The 20193-nt window shown below is 49.4% G+C and overlaps 1 protein-coding gene across 1 annotated transcript in view; it reads left to right on the top strand.

Annotated features, from left to right (window-relative positions):
• The first annotated feature begins 4727 nt into the window (after window positions 1–4727).
• Window positions 4728–20193, top strand: part of sn (fascin domain-containing protein singed) — a 59792-nt gene continuing 44326 nt past the window's right edge. The window contains exon 1 of the mRNA XM_075701035.1: window positions 4728–4862. The gene's annotated coding sequence lies outside the window, so the exon portion shown is untranslated. The remainder of the gene's footprint in view (window positions 4863–20193) is intronic.

Here is a 20193-nt window from a genome sequence, read left to right on the forward strand (position 1 = left end):
TTATTATCAATCAATCAATCTATCAATCAATCAATCAATCAATCATCAACAATTTATTTGACGCGCCCAGGAACAGCATTGAGACTTTGGTGCTTTGGCAGAGAGAAACAAAAAGGACACAAATGTGAAACTACGACGAAAAAGTTATGGGATAAAAAAATGAGAACAACAAAGAATACCTGGATAAACAGCTACATAATGAGCAGCGCTACGTATAATAATAAATAGACGGAAGCCATGCATAAAGCACAGGAACGTATGGGCTTCTGGCGCAAGGCAGCATACGCTGTTCCTATAATATATAGTACTATATTATGTGGCGAGTTTAATCTTAATATTGGCACGTCTGCTTGGACATTGACAGTGTTCACTACAGAGGATGGTGCGTGCCAGGCAAGTCTATTTTGGGCAAGTCTTTTGTGTATCTGCTTATAAAGCCTTGTTTCGCTTGTGTCACACTGTGTTTTCTCTTTACATGTACAAATGTGTAAATACGTGTACCCCCCCCCCCCCCCCTCGCTATAATGGTCTTTGAGTGAATGCATGGGTTTCTTAATAAGTACATTTTCTAATAAATTGCGCCTCTTGGTCGACAGCTTCTCGCGCAACTTTCCAGGCAAGCCTCCTTACGTGTGGCGCGAGAGTGAGCTTGCCATTCCACGGTTCCGAGATACTTCAAAATCTTTTGTTGTGTCACGGCAGAAGGAGTTCAATGCAGACGAAGCTATCGAAGAGCCTGAAGTAACGAAAGAAACGAGGTGTCGTTATATTCGGGTGATTGCGGCTGTGGCACGGCACAGCTGGCAATATAGTCGCGGCCCCAGATGCGCAAACCATGTCGTTCCTCACGAGCCGTGTCTTTTGACGGCAGCGGCAGCAGCCTGTTGTGCCAAGTCGCCGAACGAGGATGAACAGCAGCTCTCTCTCTCTCTCTCTCTCTCTCTCTCTCTCTCTCTCTCTCTCTCTCCTGTCATTCGAGCCTTCGTGAGCAGCGAACGGTCGCTGCACGCACCTCGACACAAAAGACCAATCGCGGGTGAAAAGGTGTGGGCGTGTACCCAAACTCCGTGCTATGTGGTACAAGCTGCGGAAACGGAGTTCGGCTGGATAGAACACAGAAAATCGAATCCCTTCACTCGCCCCCCCTTCCCTCTTCTATTTTTCCCCAGTTTGTCCTGTGGAACAAATGTGTATTTAACTATAATCTTGAAGACTCTCCTCATGTAGAAATTGCGGTATGTGGCTTAGCGAACTGATCGTCCGGCCATCGGAGCGCACACCTACAAATTTCTGTCTGATCAGTTGGTAAGCTCGGCAACTCCTATAGTATCATGGCCCCACGCGTCCCAGGCTCACAAAGCGTTGTGGGCCCACGGTTCATTTAGTCGACTGTCTTCAAAAACCGATTTTAGGGGTGACATGTGATGGACAGGCACACGTCCTCGCATTGATAGTGCCTTCTTCCCTCACTCTCCTTTCTTTTCCCCTCTGTGTACGGGCACAGCCATAAATCTCCCTAAAATCTTCCCGGACGCTACCGCAATAAAAAAAGAAGAAACAGAGGAGCCATTCCGCTCTGTGAACGTGGATGACCAGCGAAGCTGTAGCACGTCACACAGGGTTAGACAAGGGTAGGTGTACTTATTTTCATCATTTGGTAATGGCAGTGATCATTGCTTTGTGATTACTGTGATGTACACTAATTGGCTCGTTTACACCCTTAAACAGAATCTTGGTCAAAATTAAATCTATACACGACCGTTGTTCAGTAGTTGAGTGACTTGGATTGGTGTGGCATTTCAAGGCAAACTTTTATAGCACAAAATGAGTGAACCATTTCTTCCTTGGTTTTGAAATGTCCCCATCACGGCTAACCCAAGCCAAGTGCGGGGTCATGAACTTCTCGATGTCACATTTGGGTGCGCCTGGAGATATAGGTACAGTGGATATCACAATTCCAGCTTTCCTTTGTACGGCACAGACATCCATCCGCATAGACGCTGGTATTGTGCTCTTGCGAGTCAAGACGACAAATGTATTTTGTAGTTATGAACATTACGGGGCTATGAGCCATTGCACTTTTTGCTTGCTTAAGGGGGTATTAGCCATTGATGATGACAGTTTTAGACATGCTGTTCCTTATGTTGTACGCCTGATCAGAAAGAATGTAAGTAAGCACTGTTCGCTTCACTGTGTTGAGTGCTTGCAGCCTTTGCCTTACGGGGCTATAAGCCACTGCATTTTTTTGCTTGCGTGCTGGAGTATGAGTCATTGATGATGACAGTTTTTGTTGACGTGCACGAAAAATACATGGAACCCTAGCCATATACAGCTTCGCTGAAAAAAGAAAACGTGCCACGCAGCATAGTCGTAAGTTTCATTATACACTAGGTAGCTATGTATAGCCGACGTTATATTTAAATCCAATCCGTTTGTCTGTAGGTGGTGTAGGCCTAAGCACAGTGGGCCTTACTGACTTCAGTTCGTTTCAAATTGAGACTTGCGTTGAGTAGTGCGCGCGTCGCAAATGATGCATAATGATAAGTGTTTAAGTCAGCTTCGCCGCAATACAGCCCTGTCATGCGGCGAAGCATACACAAAATATTGTGGTGAAGTCTATTGAGAGTGGAAAGGAGCCACGGTCAAGGACACAGTTACAGTACGAGCCCCGAGTAACCCCACTGGGAGCCTTCCTAGAGCTGTGTCTGACGTTGCTGTGGCTCAGGAAAATGAGCAATGATTTAATTATTTTTTAAGTAACCGTCACGTATATATGCACTACAATCGCTAGTAATCGCCGCACACGATTGTTACTTGTAACCAGGTAACCAAAATAAGTTTTTAACCGAGCCAACTGAGAGGGTCTCAAAAAAGCGGTCGCCAGTGTGAAGTAATGCGATATCAAAAGCTGTAGCGACACTAGCCTTTTCTGATGTCTGAGTGTGCAGGATAGTTAACACACATTAACGTTAATTAATGCAGGTAGTGGCCAAGGGCCACAATAGAGAATTCGCTGCAATTTCTGCACACCGCTTCCTGCTTGTCATATAGCATCACGATTCAGCTCGACGCAAGCCAAAGGACTGACGTGGCAGGTATGAAACACCACATTCACTGCAATATCATATGGCGACATGTTCAATGGCAGTGGCAAAAGTTCAACGGGGAGTCAGGTGAAACACGGAACTTCATTGCCACGCTCGTTCACAAAGTCTGCATCATTCCCAACAGCGTCATCTGCTCTGTACTTATATAGCTGGAAAATTTCAAGGCACCTTCGTGCGCAGAATTAACCGCTGTTCTGTGTAAGTTTATTATAAAAATGCAAAAAATTGAACAGATCTCTTCACTAAAAAATGAGTAAACTGCTCTTTTACAGTAGTTCTTTTAACCAAAAATACAGTCTCTTTCTAACCGTGAGCATGGTTACGTTTTCTTAGAACTAAAAAGCTGTCCAGATCAAAGTTGAGAGAGAAGGGACATCTACACAGCAGAGAGCACAACTTGGTCTGGTGAGTTCGTTTCGTTACCTCTAGATGGCGCCCGGTGGTGTAGGGCGAGAATTTTTGATCTGGCTCTGAAGTCGCTTAAGCAGCTTGGACGGTTTGGATTTGTGAAAAGTGAGCCTTTAACAGCGAATGCAATTGTTCTGCTTCAAAGTCCTAGCGGCACAATCATACTGTTCCGTTTGATTCGCTTTGCACTCTTTGATCTGATCATGTGGTCACACCAGCTAAGCTAGCGCTAGCATAGCGTTAGTAGTCTCCAGCATACGCTGAACGGGGCCGGCACCGTGTTGCATAGGTGAACCGTATTACTAAACAATAAAAGAGCCATCTGATCGGCCACCACACGATTAGCCATACCGTAGCGGAGAGAATGCCCAGAATGAAAACAAAACAAAGCGGTGTTCTTACTACGGAAAGGCCGAAGAAATATAATGTGTTCACATTGCTTTCGTCTTACTGTCGGGTCAGTCCCTCAATCCGGTGCGGCGTTTTAATGATCCCAGCTCCCGACTTGTGCTTTGTTGCGTCAATTTGACTGTTACCATTTCATCGCCTCAAGCTGTAATTCTTCCGCGCGAATATGGCGTAAGCTAGGAAGCGCTGTCCTCTATTGTTGTATGACCTTTGGCATTGTATATTGGCAGTTATCTCATAGCAACATCCCAAAAGTATACCAATAGACGAACACTTAAACCGTATAGCTGGCTTCAAAGTCATGCATTGCTTCATATTTGCGGAGCTCTTCAGTTATGTAGCTCTGGAAACTCAGACCACCGAGCAATCTCAAGTTCCTGAACATTGTGATCGCCCTTATTATGGTTACTTTTGCTTACTTAACTCCCATAACTTCGGCTGGCACTGTGGCGAATTTCGAAGGGATACGCCAAACCGAAACCGTCTTGAGCCACGACAGCCAGTCGCAAACTTCGATTGGTCGCGACATACCACGTGACCTGTTCAGCGTGGGCGGCCGTTGTCTCCGAGCGCGTGTGGAAAGAGGGATAAGAGCGTGGCGAGGAGGCGTTGATTTAAGCGGAGGAAAAGAGAAGCATGAGAGAGAGAGCTGGCGAGTAGGAAAAGAGAGAGGAGGTGGTGTGGCGGCTGGCCCTGTCGTCTGGTTTGGGGAGGCGGGCATCATCGGCGAGACGAGCGGCAGGCATCGGTGCGGTCAGGCCTGCGCTGTGTTGTCGAGCGTTCCGCTGGGTCTTCGCTCTCGTCGTCGTTGACAAATCCTCGGGCGACAGTGCAACAAGAAGCGCAGTGTGCCCAGTGTGCGCGGCCTGCCTCGACCGGTGCCAAGACCGCGGGACACGAAAGGTTCGCGCTCGGCTGGAAGAAGCCTGCTACGCAAAGGTGAGTGCACTTGCAGCAGCGCCGGCGGCTTTGTTCGGCTGGTTGGCGTGAGAGGCCATCGCGCTGCTGGCCGCCGCATTTTTCGGGGGTGGGTCTCCCGTGTCGCACGTCGGGGGCCGCCGCGTCTGTTGACTCACCGTCGCCATCCGGTCGCCGTAGCCTGAACCACCTACCCCGGTACATCTGAGACGATCACACCTATGCTGCCCTCTTTCATTAAAAAATAAATAAAAACGTCTTAAATGTCGGCCCGCCGACCGCCTTTCTTTCTTTTTTTTTCTTCTTTTTTTTAAACTTAGGCACAGGGCGTGGAGTAGGCAAGCTCTCATTTACCTTACTCTCCTCTGACTTTTCTCCTTTCCATTCACCCGTCGCGGCGCGTGCACGCCTGCAGCTGTCAAACAAAAGCTGCGCCGCCTTGACCGGACGCGGGGGAGCGTCTGATAATCTTGTCCGGAGGAAAAGCCGAGTCGTCGTTTGGTTGGTTGTGGAAACAGTGAATCGTGATCGGCGCCCATGCCGGCCTCTTAGTTTCACCCGTCAGTGCTGTTCCGGCTTATAATGCTTATAAAGCTCAGGATCTAAGCGTCTAACGCAGGCCGCTCTTCAAGCGTCAGCATCTGAGAAGCAGTCCACGCTAGAAGGGCTGCGAACGTTTCCGGTTCTGCTTATCAAGAGTGCGATGTGCTGCGAATGTGGCGTGCTGCCTCGGACGTGTCACTTCAACTAAAATAACGCTACGGAGCCTCTGCGCGCTATGTTTTCTTTAAAATTGCGTCGTTGTGTAATCAATACACGACTGGAATGTGCTGCACTTGGCTGCACAGTGCTCTTGTTGGCGGTCGTTGCAAGACGTGTTGGAATTGTCCCGTGCGCCATTCATCACTGATTATAGGCACATCATACATCATCACACATCATACACCCTGCTTCTGCAGCTTGAGCACGAGGTCGCAGGTTCGATTCCTGGCCGCGGCGACTGCATTTCGGAGGGGGCCAAATACAAAAATGCTCGTGTGTATATTTAGGAGCACATTATATATATATATATATATATATATATATATATATATATATTAAACCTGAACCATCGTCTACGGCGTCCCTCATTACCCACTGTGCGGTTCCGGGGCGTTCAACCCCATAACAGAAGGCTGGCGCGGTTTTCTCAGACGCATGCGCGGGTTGTATATATGTGTGACTCAAGCTGGGCAGATTTAAAAGCGCGTTCCGTCGACACAATTACGCGATTAGCTGTGCGGACGCGTCACTCCGGAGTCGTACATCACTGATGTCAGGCGCCCTGGCCGATATCTCGGCGAACGCTGATGTGTTCCCTCGCTGTTCCCGTCATTCGGCCGGAGGTCACTGAACGCACGGCGATTCAATCCCGTAATTGCCTCTAATTACGTATTGTTTCGCGCAGTGTTCATATTTATCTTCGGGCGCACAAATACTCTGTTCAAGATCGAGCCGACCAAGGCTGCTGTTTGTAGATATCGTCTTTTATTTTTTGTTAATCCACTCGCTCAACGCCGTTTTATTTTGCGGTATTGATTACTTTTGGCAACTTTTAAGGCAGCCTTCGTAATAGCGTCTGATTGCCGCATCGAGAGATACGAGTTTGTTTCGATGGAAGTGATTATTCAGACCTCTGTCCTTATCTCGCGATAGATTACGTAGTGCAGCGGGTAGTAGACGTAATACAATCTGCCAAACGCGGTACTGTGCAATTCCATATTTACCGCTGTACGTGGCTGTACACGTGATCGAGGCCCAGGTTCGTTTACCATATTTACGCGCACAGAAGCACACCTACTGTTGATTGTTTTTCCTATACGCATAATAACCACTATATGTCGTAACGTACTTAGATTCCTCGCAAAACGGGAAACATTACAAAGTCCGACTACAAACTAGCGCATTTTCGCATATTAACCCGAAATTTAGAAGTTAAGTCAAATTGTTTTAGATATATTTTCGACATAACCTGAAATATTTTCCGCGGTGCCTATAAATGTTAAATTGGATGCCAGTGTATTTTGTCACATATTTGATGACGCGTGTCTGTCGAAACTGTCGTCGCTGCATTGATGCTCAATTATTATTACTTAATTCCTGCTCAGCTTCAATACCGAAAATCGGTCTTGTGCATTAGTGTTTAATTACAAAGGTAATTAGTAACATTTGGTAAATTAGCCTACACCTTCCAAATTGCCTTGCGAGCATTTCCCTCGGCGAAACAACCTTGCTGTGCCGCTTGTGGCTGGGAGTAGCGTTCACGAACGCATACTCCTATCGTTTGGGAATGGCCGAGAGCCCGATGTGCGACTCCTGTGGGCGCGAGGAAACCATCGAGCACCTATTGTGTACCTGCCATCGCCACGATGTACGACGCCTCTCTCTGCGGGCAACTTTACACCGACTGGACTCAAGACCGTTCACCGAGTCAAAAATACTCGGACCGTGGCCACACCCGCCACTGGCACGAAAAGCAATTCGTGCACTAGTACAATACTTGCAGTGCACCGGCGTAAGCGACCGTTTGTAGTGTCCCTGTGTATAGTTTCCTTCCCACACGTACTCAGTGCTCACTCTCTCCCTGTTTTCCTCTATTCCCCTCGCCCCCCCCCGTGTAGGGTAGCAAACCGGGTGCACTTCTGGTTGACCTCCTTGCCTTTCGTGTCCGTGCTTTCTCTCTCTCATATGATGTGACAGAATTGCGATATCTACCACGGGTTGTCTTTATTGAGTCCGTTTTCATTAAAACACATGTATCGACATGTCCGCACAGCTCAGAAAACGAGGACGAAGTTAAGGACACAACACAGGCGCTGACTTAACTAGATGAAGTCGGTGCCTGTGTTGCGTCCTTCTGTCCTCGTCTTTTGCGCTGTGCGGACATGTCGAACTTGAATAAACAACTCTTCCAAGCTTCCAGTTTATCGAAACAGATGTAACCATACACTCAGAAAGCGCGTTTTCATTGGAGTATCGGTTGCTGCACCAAGGTCGCTTCACAGTATTGACGTTCACTAGGAATCGCCACCTGTTCTGGCGATATTGCGATAAGATATTCATGTACTGATTTACTACCCTGCAATGAACATCAGTTCAGGCTTTAAGGTGTCAAATCACGCGAAGAGACAATGGCATGCTCTGGTTAAGATTTTTTTTTTTTTGGAGACGCCCGCATCAGTGTTGTACATATGTCGGCTCATCGTGTTCCTTGAATTCGAGACTTTCCCTCGAACACCGCTGCATCTGACAAGTGACAAAACTGATACATGCTGTAGCAGACGCAAGCTTCGACGCGCGCGAAGTGTGCAGACGAGTAAAGAAGGAAGGAAAGAGAAAAGCAGAAGGCAGGAAGGTTAACCTGAATAACGTCCAGCTGGCTACCCTACATCGGAAGTATGGGAAAGGAGAGAGCAGGTGACAGGGAGAGAGAGGAGGGACGGAAAGAAGGAAATTAGCTGTGAATTGGCTGACGCGTGTGGTTTAATAGTAATTGTGCTATAGTCAGACGCTCACACAAGCCCGTCGTCCTCAAGAAGCACAAAGGTGCCTTAACCGCTTTATGGGCGAGTAGGCGTGTGACAGAGAGGCGTGGTTATTAGTATCGCTGATTGGCCGACGACAGCACACTTGACAGGGCGCCAAGTGTGTCGAGGAGGGCCCGGTGTGCTTTCGTTTCGCACTTAACGAGCAAGCTTTGCTTTTGAACGCGTACCTATAGCTGTTCGCCGTAATTCGTGCTTGAAGTAACTTCTGTGCACACAACTTCTTACGCTGTTAATCCTGGTACGTTAAGCTGACTTTATTATTACGTTATCGCTTTCGATCGCGAATTACGGTGCACTATTAGTAAAGGCGCCAAAGCCTCATAATTTTATTCCAAGGTGCTGCAGGCTATCGAAAGAAATCGAAGATGGTACAAAGATAATTTCTGCGTGCTCTAGTTAATCCTCGTAACTACTGGGTATAGTTAAATTTCGACTTGAGATACAGCCAGTAGCGTCGCTTTTTTTTTTTTTTTTCGCAATAAGGTTTGGATCACTGGCCCAAAGAACGTGTACAAGTTTATTTTTTTTGTTGCAGGCACAACGAAAAACGAAGGAATACTATATACCTCACCATTGCCGACGGAATGCGGCACGTTGACCGTCCCGTCACACGTGACCTTCACTTTGGGAAAGGGTCGTGTGCAGCAATAATCACCTTGCAGTCTGAAGTGAACCGGAGTAACATCGGAAGTAAGCAGCGGGATACCAGTTGACCCGCTGCTCAGTTTCTGTGTTTCCTCGTTCCTTTCGTTTTTTTTTTTTCCCGGAATTCGAGAAAGAAATCATTCGCCTGCAGAAATCGGCACCGTGACTGAAGAGGAGTTATCGTTTTTTTCCAACCGGCAGATCCGGCGGTCACGTGCTTGAACGCGAGCTCGGTTGGCCTACTCTTCGGTGATCACGAATGTGCACCACTTCTGGCTGGGTGACGTCACTTACGAAACCGTTGCCGCCGCCGGCGGAGGCCGCATAACCGAGTGCCCATGGCGCTCGCGATTTCCTGTTTTGGTCCCGCGCCCAAGCGATATGCAAATGTCGGCGAGTGGGCGGTTCCCCTGTCGTGCGCTACTCGCAGTGCATGCGTCCAAAGGCAACTCTCGCCAGAGTTTCACGGCGCTTCGGCGAAATCAATGCGCGACCGAGCGAGCGAATCGATTCGCAGAACGACGACGGTGCGCCGAGCGTTAACAGACAGATCGCTCGGCTTCGTCACGAGGTGGGCACAAAGCAGGCACGGTGACGTGGATGGCTGTAAACATTAGATATTTAAATACCCCAGGGGGGTATCTGATTTCAAAATTAGCAAAAACTATCACGGAACATTACAAAGACGTCGATATTATTTACGTTAGTAAAAGGAAAGAAAAAAAGAAAAGAAAATGCGCAATTTTGTAACGCCAGTACGAAATGGAACATTGGTTGAGAAAATAAATACGAAGTAGGAACATCGCAGAAGTAAAACGTCGATTGTGAAATGGTGAAGAACACAGCACATTGTTAAGTAGCACAACGTATGCACAGTTCGGTATAATTATATAAGACGTAATACAATCATAGCACTGAGTGACCCCGGTTAGTTTACTTTTTCTACAGAAATATTGTATAAAGGAATGACTTCATTTGTCCCTTCGCATCAATGACAGTTGCAATCGTAGAAATAAGCTACAAATTTGCTGACTTCTCTTTTTTTTTCACCCCCCTTACCTGCCGCTGTGGTTCTGTGACTGCGTTCTGGTGCCGAGCAAGAGGTCGTGGGTTCGATTCCCGGGCTCATAACGATGACATTGAAGAAAGAAAAAGAAAAAAAGCTACGTAGGTTTGCGCGACGCTGGGCTAGATTGTTCACCGTGACTTCTGACGGTAAAACTTGCAGGAAACGAATACAGCAGATGTTGCTTTTCCTTTATCTGTCTGTCTTCGTTTCATGTGCTGTTTTATCGTCATAAGTTACGTTTAGATGCACGGCAAAGAATCTCGAATGGCCGAAATTAATCCGGACCACCTGATACGGCTTCTATCGACCCGTATGCTTCTTAAGCAGCACGTTTTCTGTTTTACGGGATGCCGACGCTCTTTCGCACGTAGCCGGTCTCTGTGCGAGGCTTCGAGTAACGACGGCGGCGGACGCGTATAAAAAAGAAAAGAAAATGGAAGACGCTTAAGCTTCGCCTTGAACGAGTGGCATGCAGTAGCATTCAAAGAACCCTGCTGCTTATCACGCCTGGTAACAACTGCAGCTTATGTGACCACAACGTTTACCGGTAAAAGCTGGCGGCGAACGCTATGCACGAAGGCGAGCTTTCTGGTAGAAAAGCTTCCTCTTGCTTTGGCCGATATCCTGTTATTGTTTCGCACGTTTAATATTTAAATCTGAGATCTAACATAACAGGTATGCGCTGCCGGTGCTTCTTTTGTTTTTTTTTCTCAGGACATTTGTTTGTGGGCTGTCGTTCTCAAAATTCCAAAGAATAACTCTGTAAAGAACGAAAGACACGGTCTCGCGATGCAGTAGTGGTTGGTATACGTGGTTCGGGAATTTTCCGCGAAAACACCGTCGACGCTGGACGCGCGACGCCCGATTTTCCTGCGACGCGGGGCCCTTGACGATATCGCGTTAAAAACGCCACGTTCGTGCTACAGGAGTCCGACGGCGACGTGGTATACCCGTCGCGCGGGCACAGGTTCGGGAGCGGGGCCCCACCCGGCAGTGCGCCCGGCCCTGTTGCTCAGCCGGCGATGAATCGATTCGAAGCGGCTCCAGCGCTGGGTGGCGCCATCCGCAGTACCTTTGCGAATTTGGCTCGCAGTTCAGCAATTTCGTTCTCTATGGTTCAGCGCCGGCGAACGCGAACCGCGCAGCAAGCAGGGGCATCGTGCGGGCAAGGCGACCCACTGGAAGAGTAAAATCACTCCACTGACACGAACCGGACAAACCGACGTATTTACTCGTACATACGCGTTTCTTTTTTTTTCTTTTCTTTTTAAGAGCTAAGCTTTCTTTGCCTATATATCTTTGCCTATAAGCTTTCTTTGCTGTATATGGCTAGCCGATTCGTCTGACCATCCGTCTGTCGCCTGTACGCCGAAAATTCTCTCGACGCAACCCCAAGCGCGAAAAAAAAAAAGGCGCGTGATTGGCTGCGCCAGTAGTGACGTCATTGTTCTCCGTCGCAGCCGAGCGCGCGCGCAGCAGTTTCTCTCTCGCTTCGAAATGGGAAGGCCGCGCGTTATACGCACTCCTGGGGAGCAGCAGCTTTCACTCAGCAACGTCGCGAGCCGAACTGCGAACGAGCACGTCTACACCGTGCAGTCGAGCGCAAGCTGAAACTGCGTACTGAGGATCCGGCAGCCAATGTACCACGCCGTCGTTTAATGAACCGTCGGGATTAAACCAGTGATAAACACCGGGGCCGCACGCTTCAGCTTCGCTGATTGAGCATCTGTACTGAGTGTTGGGTGGTGATTTTATTTTTTGTTAGATGACTCTAAGCGAAGGCCGATTTTGAAGTGCATTGCTTCCCCGAGGGGCAAGCAGCTAAGACAAACTGGGATCGAAGAGGAGGTTGTATGGACGCTACCATGTTATGCAATCAGTCTAACCGGCGCAAGCCGTTCCATGACGTTCCTCGAATGGTAGCGGCAACTCGGCGCATGCGCAGTGGAGGCAGCCCGGGCTTACGGGGAAACTTTATTTGGTTACCACGCAAGGGGCCGTCGCTTCGATGCGTCTTTCTCATATGGCGTGCCGCGTGCACAGGCCGGGGGTTCCGCGCCGTCCAGTCTCGCACGCCTCTTATCGCTCGCTGAGCGTCTGCTGCTGCGGAGGAGAGAGAGAGAGAACGGCAGCACGAGAGAGAGATCTCAGCTGCCGAAGCGGGGTGCGCCGGCCTGTGGCTGCTGGCGCGCGTGTGCGTGACTTTCGCTTCCCGCCGCTTCGTGTAGTACACGCTTTTCTTGTTTCTTTCCTCTCCCAACTTCGTGGCTTCTTCTTGCTTCAGTCGCGTTCCTTGGCGACCCAGTGCTTGTCACGCCGTGCTTGGCCGACCTTCCATGTCGCCCCAATCTTGATTTTTCTTCTTTTTCCGAGATTAGTCATACTTGGGCCGCCATTCCGATTTTTCTTTTTTTTTTTTACTTATTCATCTCTAGGCTCGTCTCTTGCGCCGATTCTCACTTATTTGCGCATGTTAGTGTGCACCCTTCAACGGGGACTGTTCGCCTATCTGGTCCCCGAGCGCAATGAAAAAGCTTGCCAGCACGGCTTTCATTGTTTCTTTTTTTTTTCTTGCTGCAACAATGCTGGTTAGTCATACTCGAAAGGCGAAATTGAAATATTCGACGGGAGACCCACAAAACGAGGGCTTAGCATCCCGCGGCGATGACGCGTGCTCGCGTGTGGCGCACTTCGACAGGTCGTTTCTGAGCCCTCCGCGGCTCCGCTACGACGATCGAGCATAATTGTATCATTCTAGCTGCATTACAATTACGTAAATCGCTTGCATTACAGCCGTATTGCGAGAATGACCATGCGTAATCATCACCACCGGAGTGCTGCCGGGCAGCGCGTGCTCACTGTTGTGTAGCGTATACTACAGGAGCACCAAAAATATAACATAGTAAAAGAACGGTCAGTCGGCGGAGATCCTGACAGCGAGTTAGCTTTCTTGCTAAGGTCCGCGGAGCGCCCCGATTTCGCCGGGTGCGCCACTCGGCGGGCGTCCACCTGACCTACAATCTGTGGGAGCCAGTCGCCCGCCTTGGTGATCGGCCGTGAGCGTGCCCTCCGAAAGGGCGCTCGCGAACGCATGTTCACGTATAGGGCACTACCAAGTTCTCTCTGGCACTCCCGCGTGTTCGTGCCTGGAGTTAACGTCCGCCTTATAAACGGCGAGAGAGACGGATACATGTAAATAACAAGTCCCCCCTTTTCTCGTCCCCTCTGTTTCTTTATCAGCACCTTCTCCCCAACATTCAGAATAGCGCGTATGTGACTATAACGCTGGCCGGCAGAAAACTCTCTCTCTCTCTCTCTCTCTGTCTCTGTCTGGGATGGGGTCACGGAGCCGGCACGTCCATCCTAAGCCAGAGTTGATATCTCCGAACCAAGGTCTCAACGCTTTCCCGACCTTCGCCGCATGTCTTTCAGCAAATTTGTTTATTCTGCCGCATTGAGCGCATGCTTCCAATATATGCCACGTTGGCATTCTCAGCGAGGATCATAATTAGCGCGCTGATGCCTCGCGGTACGAGTTCAATGCACAGTGGCTACAATCGTGGACAAAGTATTTTGGGACAAGAAGCTGAGGAGGTGGCCTGATTACGATGACACAACGATGGAACGGAAGTAACGGTTGGACACGGCAAACCCAGTTTCGTCCTTTTAACCACTGTCGTAGTTAAACGAGGAAGGACAGAACAGGAAAAACGCGGTCCTCCTCTTTCGCACCCGAAGCTCAGTAGAGGTCAGTCAGCTACACTTAGAATGCTGCAGACGGGATCTTTCCCGTCGCGGGGATTCCTCAGTAGGATGTACTCGGATGTGGACCCTAGTTGTCCTGACTGCACTGAAACCTTTTGCTCAATGGCTCACATGCTCTGGCGATGTCCCGCGTTGCCTAACGACTTCCTCTCCAGCGAAGCCGAATGGGAGGAGGCCATCAGAAGCACGGTACTCAGAAAGCAAGCCCAGGCTATCCAGAGGGCCCAGGAAAGAGCGGAGCGTCACGGCGTTCTGTCCTTTACGTGGGCGCGGCCAGCGGCTACAATGGCCTCCCATTAGGAGGTCCTGGTAGCTCCTCAGGATTAAATAAAGTTCGTTGTCTGTCTCTCTGTCTGTCCACTTTCGCACCCGTCGGAGCTATGTCCTTTGGGCATTTACCAGTGCTGCAGCCAAGTTGTTTTCCCTCTTTTGTCGTACGATCGAGTTAAATAGGTATAGAGCCAAGCAGCAGCAGCATCCGACGGTAGCGGACCTGCCTACGCAGCACGTTCGGGAAGTCGGCCACTTTCGTTCATCGGCCGCCCTGCCAGAAGCGGCCGTCCTCGCGCTTCTCCCGCAGGAGTTGACCCTGTGGAGGAGGTATCGGTCTATTTCGGGGTCTCGCTCTCTTCCGCTTTATCGCGAGGCACGCACGCACGGAGACCGCGCCACGCTCCCATTAAAAGCGTGCAACGTCCCGAAAAACCATGGAGTGGTCTCTTCTGCGGACGCTGCAGTTTGTTTATACGGCATGCTCCCGCAGTCCACAAGTGACAAGATCTGTCAAGGTCGTCGGAGCCCTTTGGTCTGGCATTGAACGTATCGTCTGCTGGACGCGAGCTCTGTAAACGAGGAACCTCTGACCAGGGGAAAGTGGACTGCAGCGCCGTTGCGCTTCCCCTACACCCCCGCTCTCGACGGGGATCTCTGCCGACCCATGTATCTGTCGCGACGTGGTGTACCCTCCTTCTGCGCTTGCTCCGCTTTTTATTGCCACCTCGTTGCGCTCTTCCTCTTGTGCGCTGTACGTATGGGCTCAAGAAGTAGACGGAACACGGTTTCGCATTTCGAATGCTTCAATAGCGCGACCATTTCTTACAGCGGGTTACATTGGAGCTTTAGCTTGTCCGTAAACGTATTGCAGTCTGCAGAATGCTGAGTTAGTGGATACGTACAGGCGTGAACGTGCCGAGTTGCTGGCGCAGAGCATACGTTATTTTCCTTCGACTACAACGCCGACGTAACATAAGAGCGTGTTGTTGTATAGTGGTTGAACGTGTTGTGGCCGAACAAAGCTATATATATATATATATATATATATATATATATATATATATATATATATATAGTGTTCGCGTGAAACCGCATCGCCGTTAAGGCCGCTCACGAGCGCCCCGTTTATATTCCCACAAAGCCGCAACAACGCTCCTTGATTCAAAGGTGAAGTTTTATCGCGCCTTGCAATTGGAGAAATGAGCTACAGCAACTTCACCTTGCTGCTTCCGTGCAACTGCAAACCTGATCGTAGCCGCGAGTCGAAGGCGCCAACTTTCTCCCGCTTGCCTCGTTTGCGACGCATGTGGAACACCAGCCTTCGGATTGTGATGGAGAGAGGAGCTCGCCTGGGTGCATCTGTTCGAGCGCTAATGTTTTTGTCACTTTTCTTACTGCGCATCGTCTGCTCGTCAGCCGCTGCACACCGCGCCGTCGACCGTCGCCGAAACTCCCATAAAGTGACGTCGTGCGGTTTCGTGTAGCGAGCTGTTTTACGTATGCTAACTTCAGTCTTGCTGCGAGGGTGGCAAACACAAGCGCTTTCTGATCACGTCACGGTGGTGTTCGTGCTCAGAGTGCGTGCTTAACTATATAGAGATGAGACAGCTCTCTCGAATGAACTCGTATACTCGAATACACTCGTGCGATGCGCGACATTTTTTTAGAAGCTGCGCGTGAAATTCGACATCAAAATTGCGATCGGAAGCGGCTGACACCTGCCTGTCTTATTCACAGGCGCCCAGTGCGTGTGGTGATCGCACATGGCATGTACCGCGAGTGCGAGTAATAAACCCGAGTGCCAACGTTTACTGTCGTATCGTGTAGCCAACCTGGGCAGCTTTCTACAAATATTGCGCGCGTGCAAGTTCGTGTTTTATTTTCTGCGCACGTGTGTGTGTGTGGGGGGGGGGGGGGGAGTGTATATGCATCAGTTGCACGCCTGCCTTCCTGGAGTTACTTAGAAAAAGTTACTCGCGTAGCGCCGTCGTGTTCCTTGCTCTTTCAGAGGTTGATATCATTCGTAACACGAAGGACCCTGATAATACTTTCAGTCGTTATGTCATTTTCTTGTACCACGTTTCCCGCCGGAGTGATAAAGAAAAAAAAAGATGACGAACGCTATAAAACGTGTTTGTAAGCTTCGCGCCAACACAGTCGCCCAGCGTCCTGCAAGGTCCTTGTGTGTGTATACCCACGTTACCATTGACGGGTTCTCGTCGACGATCGCTCGTTTCAGGCTCGCGTTTGTCAGATGGCAGGTTTGAGCACACTCCCCGTATAGGAGACAAACCTTCCAGCGGTGTCTTTCCGGTTACTGCCGTACAGAGTTTCGTAGAATCGTTACTAGAGGAAACTCCAGTGCTATAGCGTGTGTATTGCAGCTGCAAGCATGGTGATTCAGCCAGCATGGGTTATACAGTACATGGATTTGCTTAAACTTCGTCCTTCTGGCTTCGCACGGCTTTGCGACCTTGGATACCGATCATTTTCAGTAAAATAGTGCGTTATAAGTGCGACAATTCGCAGTGATTATGCATGTGCTCAGTCTTATTACCTTCTGCGTTTAGAAAAATGTTTTTGTTTATCCGCCGGCGTAACAGTTCAGTGGCTACGGCGTGGCGTTGCCGAGCACGATATCGCTTGTTAGATCCCGGCCGCGGCGGCCGCATTCCGATGGGGCCGGAATGCAAAAACGCTCGTGTGCCGTGCATTGGGTACGCGTCAAAGCACCTCGGGGGCCATTCCGGAGACCCCCGCTACGGCATGATTCGTTATCAGATAGTGGTTTTCCCACGTAAAACCGCGAAATAATAAATAAAAAGATGATTCCTTCGAAAGTTAGACCAATACACCAGTGTAGCGTAGTAAACAAAGCCACAAGAACGACTGAAGGCACAAGCAATAAGACCAGACGGCTCCATAATTCAGCGCCGCGAAGCCGAGCGATAGCAGCGCCAGCGTTCCCTCTGGTAGTCTTAGTAGGAAACTCCGTGGTGACGGTTCTCCCGAGAATGCCAGCGCGTGCCGGAGAGGAATTCGAGCCACGGTGGGACACACGCACGCACGCACGCCGCTTTCTTGGTCTCACTCCTTCTGTCTCGAAAATGGGCCACCAGACAACTTCATTTTCTTTTTCTCGCACTCGCTCCTCCTCCCCGCTTTCTTTTCTTTTCTGTCTGCGTGGTCCCTTCTTGCCTCTTTCTTGCCCTGGCCTTCTGATCACCGCCCAGTTCGCGTGCGCATTTTTGTTTATTTTTCACCACTTCTTTCCTTCGCGTCGGCCTGCCGGCTTCGTCTTCTCGCACAGCCGGGCTGCCCGCGGCCGACGAACCCGCTTCAAATCATCCCGTCTGCAAAAGCCGCCATCTTCCTTTTTTTTATTTCCTCTCCTTCGCTCGTGGTGGTCTACCTACACCCTTTCACTAAATCTGTGCAGCGTACTTCGAGACTCGGCGTCGACCAATGACGGCTGCGACCGCCCTTATAAAAATCGTGCATGGTATTCAATTGGATTTCGCCAGATGGTCACTCGAAAGCAACGAAGAGTTAATAAAAACGCAAAATAAACTTGATGACAACACCTTGTAAGGGTGTACTGGTGCACCTACTACGTAAGTCTGCGACCCGTTTTACGAGCAACAGACTGGGCTTCCAGTATGGCTTGCAATAGTCTAGAGACCATGGGAATAGCTATATATATATATATATATATATATATATATATATATATATATATATATATTCTAGCGCAGTCGCACAACGAGGATACGCGCCCATACGAAACGTGAGCGTAGCGCGTACACAAGAGTACGAAAGTTTTGATCTAGCGCAACTTGGAATTGTCACATTGCATTATACTGATCGAACAGTTGCACGTAGAAAGCAGAAGAAAAAGACGATTTCGTGGCATCTGTGGTGCACAGTATGTTGCTCGCGTCTGTACGCGTCATTCCAGCGGCTGGAATAATACGTGTAGACGCCTTGCACGCGACTTCACGTGCTTCGTGTTCGAGCTCTGTTCACGGCTTCCATAGCACGGCTGCGTGGAAATCAACGGACTGGCCTGTATGTGGCGTTTCGCAGTCCGACAGGGGAAGGGAATTCTCGCAATAAAGAGAGGCTTCCGGTCCGAGGGAGCATGTACGAATAGGCTGCGATGAACGTGCACTGCGCGAGCGGTGACCAAATTCGGCATCACCTTCTTCGCTTTTGCGGCTGTGCCATTCTTCTTTTTTTTTTTTCTCTTGTCAATAACATAACGATACAGGAGAGGTTAGTGCATTCTGGCGCTCGTTGGCCATACTTGGCACTATCGCGAAAGAAACTCAAATCATCATCGTCGTCGTTACCATCAGGCCTTCAGAACCCGTCGAATGCAGTCAAAGAGAACGAACACATCTAAAGTTGTCAAAGTTGTGTTCACTATAGTTGGGTAAGCCGCAGAAGATAGTACAACACGCACAAACACGTACAAGCATATAAACACGGAAATTTCCGTAAAAAGATAGGCGTAATAGTTCTGCGGAAACCCGCAAGGTGGAGGGAAGTAATTAATAAAAGGAATATGAGACATCCCCCCATTCGGAGCAATTGCTATAAAGGTGGATGTCTCATTTTCCCTTTATTAAATTTCCGTAAAGTAGTAGTCCAGTTTTGCAGATGAATGGGTAATAATACAAAGCGTATATACCACATGGCTACATCTCATCGTACAACCAAAACTTTTGGTGACTCATGACACGAACATTTATAGCATAAGCCTAAGATATTCGTATATCTTAGGAATATTATTTTTCCTGTAGACACTGCATATATAGCGTCCGCGAGACTGCACGCTTTTAAAGAAACGCGCTGTGGCGAACGGCGTAGATCCCGGAGGTGGAGGGGCGGTCGCCACCGGTGAGCGTCGCTGAAGGGGGACTCGATTCAAGCGTTATGACTAGCGCCGCACGTATTTTCATTTTCTGTTTGGTTTTCGCGAGCCCGGCATCTTTAGCGAGTGAAGCGAGGTGAATCGGGCGGCGGACTGCATATGTGTCTACGTGTATGCCGTCGAATGTCTCCTGGTTGAAGACAACGAAAGGCGTTCAAAACTGAACCGAGGAACTCTGAATCTGGACGAAACCTCACGGACCGAGCGCGGCTGCAGCAGCATGCGACGACCACATGAGACGACGGCCGCGCTTAGCACCCCCGAAGCGTGTCCCGCTGCAGCTGGGAATCCGTTGGATCTGACTAGCATCGTTGAGCTGGTGCTCACAGCGCGGCTTTGCTGTGCTGCTGTTAAGGAAAGAGGACTGTCAAAAGCATGCGGTTGCTTGCACAAAGGTGCGAGACCGGTCTGGAGTAATACTCGTGGTTTGCCTATAGGCGGCGCTCTAACAACACCACGAGAAGTGAAACCGGCTGTGAGTAAGAGGCAAAAACGAAATCGGGAAGGAAACGATTTATGGTAACTCAAAGGGAAGTTCCTTGCCTTTCGAAGCGAGAACAGGGCGCCTTTGATCGTGCAGTTATAAAGCAAGTTACACCAAGGGAGAAGCACGCTTGCTGCGGTAAAGCTAGGGAAACGATGTTTTATTAGAATGCGAAAATATCTACCCCGCTGTCGGTTTAGGCTCCGCTGGCCTCCTTGAAGCCCTTAGGTTTAGGCATTGCAGGGGGAAAGTAAGGATTTCCGCAACGGAGATTAGTAAAATGCGATTGGAGGCTTGGTGGCAGAAAAGTAGGGAGACCACAAACAACCGAGGCGTACAAAAACAAAAGTTCCCAATTATGATTCAGAAAGCTTGATGCTTGAAATTTTTTGTCTGTAAGAAAATAAGATAGGTGAGGCATTCGGCAAAATAAGAGATTGCTGGCGCAACCCACCGCCCCGTTTCAAAGGGGACGCTCATCCATCCATCGAGAGCGTAAAGTGAACGTTCGCGTAAGCAGTATACAAAACGCAACTTGGGTAGCCTGATGCTGTGCTGGCGTGCCAAGCAATACTGCTGACTGAGCGCGTTCC

This window comes from Dermacentor variabilis, chromosome 8, assembly GCF_050947875.1.
Source record: "Dermacentor variabilis isolate Ectoservices chromosome 8, ASM5094787v1, whole genome shotgun sequence".
Classification (NCBI taxonomy): Eukaryota; Metazoa; Arthropoda; class Arachnida; order Ixodida; family Ixodidae; genus Dermacentor; species Dermacentor variabilis.